Genomic DNA, 6,000 nt, shown 5'->3' with positions numbered 1-6,000 from the left:
CAATTTTTTGTATTGACGATCGAAAAAACATAAAATCTTCTTGCTTTTTTTTTGAATTCTAAATTTTTATATAACATATGTTTACAGTAAATTTCATATTTTTTCCCATTAGTAAAATATCAGATACTTATTCAAATGCTTATTTCTTGATATTATACTTCTAGCAATGGAATTTACGTATGCTAATATTGATTATATGCGGTCTGTCAAACCATTTACTATTATACGTTTCAATACGTAATAAAATTTAGTCGAGCGAAAAAAAGTTTATGGAATAAGTATTTAATAGTTTAAAAACAATAAATTATCATTTTATTTTGGTTAGCAGGTAATTTATTATATCTTTCTTTTTTTTTGTTTTTACTTCTTTGCATTTTACGCTTTAAGATTAGAAAAATGGGGCTAAAAATAAAAACGTTGAAGTTTATTGGCAAGGATGGCTCAGGTGCAATACTCTATGGAAGTAGTAGATTTAAAGAAGCATTTTATAGTAACAATATGAAAATAATGTTTAGTTTTATAGCGTTGGTGTTTATTTGGAGTTTTACTAAAGGAACTCATTAGCGGAGTGATTTAAATTATCTAAAGATACATCTTTGAATCATTTATTGTCAACAGAAATTTGTAAATTGACGGTGTTATGATATAATATAACAGCAATTTCATTTATCGCAAGTTTTTTGGAAAAACATTGCAGATTTCTAAAGATTTATAATAATCATTATGAATAATATAAAAATTATAAAATAAAGTTTGAGAATAAAAAAAAGAAATTGTCAAATGTTATGTCTAAAGACTATCTAGAATTATTGCAGGCTAACTTAAATAATACTTTCGGCTTTATATTTATGAAACTAAATGGATTAGTTAGATTATGAATCAGGATTCCTTGTATATAATAAGGAAAGAAATGTTTAAAAACTTATCAAAAAAGGATTTTGATGTAAAAAAAAAATGTTAAAACTTATGTTTAGAAAATAAACGGGTACTTTTTTTGTTTCACAAGATTTAAGAAAAGTGTATAATAGTATATTGAGTTACATAAAAGATATTACACCAATAGCAGATGCTACATACCCGAAGAAAGATACATGCAAACTTGCTCATGGTAAACAGTTAAACGATTTTTGAAGACAAAAATTAAGAACTTTGCAGGCATATAATTTTTATTATAGAAAAAAACGCAGAAAAGTGTTAATGTTGTTCGATTAATCTATCAGGTAAAAAAACTTAGAAATATTATGAATTAACCTTAAAAAAATAAAGAAGCTGATGTTGCTGGTTTCTCAATTATAACTCAAAAAATGAAACGAACATAGAAAGACTATAAGAATTGTTATATTAAAATTTATACACAGTTGTCTTTAGTAAAAGGTTAAAATTATGATGGCGTATGAGGTTTGGTATGGCCCACAACTCTACAGAATTTTATACTGCACTGTTAAATATATTAAAGCATAAACATGCATTACAAATTATTATCAAAAATTTCAGTTATATTAATTGAAAATTAGAGATCAGATGACGAACTAAAAGAAATGTATGGCATTCAAGAAATTAATAGAATGTTGAGCGGTAGTACAGAATTTACTAATGAAACGGGATATATAGAGAAATTGGGTTGTATCTATAGTTGAACTTATATGATTAAAATAAATTCTTATTGATGCTTTATTCTATGTTTATGTAAAAAACATTGGATGCTAACAAGTACTTAAAATGGGTGTGTCCTTAAAAGATTTAAACCACCTTAGGAAATGAAAGAATGTATAATTACGTACAGAAAAAGGAGTGTTTTCTTGAACGCAAGACAAATTACGCAGTATATAGTGTGTGTCTTAGAAAAGGAAAGTAGAATTTGATAAAAGTAAAGCAGAAACGAAAGTGTAATAATAACTGTTAATTAATAAAAAAAATTGGACAAAGCATTAGGGTAATATTGATAATTATAATTTAAGTTTTTATAATAGCAAAAAATGATTTCAGAGATGCTGTGAATAGTACAACACGCAAAGTCCTGATTTAAAATAGTCTAGAGAAAGTTATTTAAATGTTTAAGAAGGTTTTATAGAAAAATTATAGGGAGGATTGAAAGTTAGAATGACAAAAAAAAATTTACAGAGGTGTAATTAGTGCAGTAAAATTAGTTTTATACAGGTAATGTTGTTAAAATTGTATATGTAAATTTTTAAAACTTGCTCAAAAATTGAAGATACTTAGAAAAGACTCTAAAACGTTAAAGGTAAATTGTTTTATTGATTTTGAGCAAGGCAGACCAAGGAGTAATATTTTACTCTACTAAGTTTTTTTAGGTACAAAAAAAAATCTTAGATTTAATTCATGCCATTTATAAAAGTAAAATAGATCATAAAAATGTTATTATATTCTATACAAAAAAGATCTAATTTCAGAAAAAAATTTAACTTTGTAATAAACAATAAATTGATATCGTATTTGTGCTATATTTTTATATTTTTTTTTGAAAACAAGATATAAAAAAATAAGAATAAATTATTTTATAAGTTATAAGTGCTTAACATAATTAGGGTTTAATATTATTACTGATTATAACATCCCCCCTCCAGACGGTTAGTCTCCTTCAACATACTTTAAATCCCCTACACCCTTAAGATCATAATGCCTTTTTTTCACCAACCTTCCATTCTCTAATCTCACTATATATGAATCCCCTGGACATAGCTCAATCACTCTTCCCATGTCTAAAAATCGACCCTTACTATACTTACTACATCCCTTTAAATTCTCATTCTTGGCAACCCTAACTATCTGGTTCCTTTTGAACTTTTCTCTAAACCAACTTTTAAACTGTTGCGCATACTTTCCCTCTGGACTATTCTCCATACTAACATTTCCTGTATTATCGGTTAAAGCTTCTACTGGCGTGCACTTAATACCAGCATGAAAACTTAAATTATATTTCTCAATAGCTTCATAAACCTTGTTCTCGAATTTCTCTTTTTGGCTCTTTAAAATACTATCTCTTACAGTTCTAATAACTCTTTCTACTCTTCCATTACTTCTGTGCGACTCAACGCTGACCTTTCTATGACTAATATCCAAATTTCTACATAGCTCGGTAACTTTTTCGTTGCAAAACTCTTTACCATTATCCGTAATGATTTCCTCTGGTTTTCTACCCTGTTTACACAAATCCTTGATAAATTCGGCAATTCCAGATGCGTGCTTGCTCTTCAATACTCTGCCCCATAATCTCCTTGTAAAGTAATCAACTGCCAAAACAATAAACGCTTTCTCATCCCTAAATTCTATTAAATCTAAGCCAACCTTCTCTAAATATCTTGTCGTGTTCACTAAATCAGTACCGCCACTCGTTTTTCTATTAAAAATCTGACAAGTCTCGCAATTCTTAAGGACCTTTTCGATCTGATCCTTAATTCCTGGCCAATAATACTGTTTCCTCAACTCATAATATACCGTTGTTCTGCTTCTGTGGCTCAAATTTACATGACAATCCATTATTAATCTCTCTCTGTCTTGTTCCAAAGGCATCTCGCCTTCTCTACCACTATCAAATACCCAGTATTCTTTACCTTCTACAATTTTTACATGCTTATTTCTTTTCCCTTCTTTTTGTCTATCACGGCGTGTTTCATTTCTCTTATTCTTTGCATCTTTTTCTTTTGTATATACCCTACTTAGCGCATCGGCTACGACCATATTTTCTGGAGTTCTATATTCTATCACGAAATCAAATTCCTGAATCTTCTCGACCCATCTATTAATTCTAGCATTCTTGAAGTCGGGCTTGTTTCTTATTTCGCCCAACGCTTTATGATCAGTTTCTATTCTAAATTTCCTACCTCTTAATTCATATTCAAACTTTTTAACGCCCCAAAAAACTGCGTACATTTCTTTTTCTGATATACCATAATTAACTTCCGTAACGGTAAACTTCTTAGACGCCCACTGTACTGGCACCCATTCTCCTTGATTATTTTTCTGTAACAGTACTGCGCCCATGCCTACATTACTAGCGTCAGTCCTCAACAAAAATTCTTTATCATAGTCTGCTATTTGCAGCTTTCCTAGGCCTTTCAATACTTCTTTTAAATTATTAAACTCGTTTTTCATATCATCCGTCCACTTCCAATTATCATTCTTCCCTTTTAAACTATCTGTCAACCTAACTGTCAATCCAGCGTAATTCTTAATAAAATCTCTGAACCAACCCGTCATTCCTAAAAATCTTCTTACATCTGACACGCATGTTGGTATCGGAAACTCTAGGGCTTCATTTTTCTTTATCTCTGACGGTATTATATCTTCTCCATTTAAAGTGACTCCCAATAATTTAACTTCCCGTTGACAAAACTGAACTTTATTTGCATTCAGCTTCATATTGTTTTCCTTCAGTCTATTTAATACCCTTTTCACTAATTGCTCGTGTTCTCCTATCGTTCGGCTGTACAACACAATATCGTCCATATACACCTCTACTCCTTTGCCTTTCATATCTCTAAAAATCCTATCCATAATTCTCTGCAATATCTGCGGGCTATTCTTATATCCCATAACCATAGAGTTCCATTCATAAACCTTGCCATTAAAATCAAACGCCGTCTTATGTTTATCCTCCTCCTCTATCTCAATACTATAGAAGGCCTCTTTTAAGTCGAAAACCGTCATATATTTTGCACCTTGTGTAGCTCTTACAACATCTCTTATGTTAGACAATCTATACTCGTCCTTTTCTACAATATCGTTCAATGCCATCAAATTACTAACCAGTCTTATCTCACCATTTGGCTTTCTGATTGACCTTATAGGATTCCTCCAACTTGAATTTGACTCTCTTATCACTTTCCTTTTTAATAAATCTTCTAGATGTAGCTCTGTATCTTTTATCAACGCCTGCGGAACCATTTGTCCCTTTTTAAATACCTTCATACCCGCTTCAGTATTAATTTTACATTTTTCCAGTTTACAATATTTTATCTCCTCTTTTCCTAACTTAAAAACCTCTCCAAAACTCTTAGCATACTTATCTAAATTTAATCTGATTCTCTTACTCTCCTCTTTAACGGCATATTCTTTTTGATTTTTCTCAAATTTGACTCTAAGTCCTCTTTTTGATCTTCTAAAATCTCGCTCCTGACTTGACTCTGATTCACTACCTACTTCCATTTTGCAACTGTTATCCTTGTTAGTCTTTTTATAATAATTATCTCTATTAATCTTCAGTCTGCATTCAAACACCCTATGCCCTTGTCTATCACAATAGAAGCATCTCGGTACTCTCGATTTTTGTCTTGGTTGTTCTCTACTAATTTCTTCATTTATAGTCCTAGAAATAATTTTTCTCATTTCCTCATATATCTTTTCTTCCTCCTCTACTTCCTTAATCCTTAACAATAGCTTCTTCCTTATTCCTTCAATATTTTCTTCCTTTTTGATATTTCTCACAATAAAATCTTTTAAATCCATCGAAGCCAACTTGAACAGCTCACTCTTCCATTTCTCTCTATCCACATCTCTCAAATCCAATTCATACAATATACGCTCTAACTCCTGTAACATCTTTCTGACCACTTGGCCACAGTCCTCTCTTGTGAACTCTTCTTTAGGTATCGCCTCCATATAAGTGCTTAACATAATTAGGGTTTAATATTATTACTGATTATAACATAAGTTGAAAAATAAAAATATGTAAAAAATTACTTAACCTAAAATATAAATTTTCTCAAATTTTTCAAGAACTTCAAAGTCATTTTTAAAATATAAATACACTATTCTGCATTTTTATTGAAAGTAACGATAAACAATATAAATTATCAAGCACTAACTTCCAAATGCTGAGAAGGTTAAGGGAACTGGAAAAAAATAATTATTTGGTTTTCGATCTCCTCTATTTAAAAAATTATAAAAATTTGATTCCTGCGTAAATATATGAGAAAAAGAACTACTAGGATTCTGAAAAAACTTTGTAACAAGTATTTATATTCAAACATATATATACAA

The sequence above is a fragment of the Vairimorpha necatrix genome, chromosome 11, assembly GCF_036630325.1.
Source record: "Vairimorpha necatrix chromosome 11, complete sequence".
In the NCBI taxonomy this organism is placed as follows: Eukaryota; Fungi; Microsporidia; family Nosematidae; genus Vairimorpha; species Vairimorpha necatrix.
Note: the sequence above shows the minus strand (reverse complement) of the source record.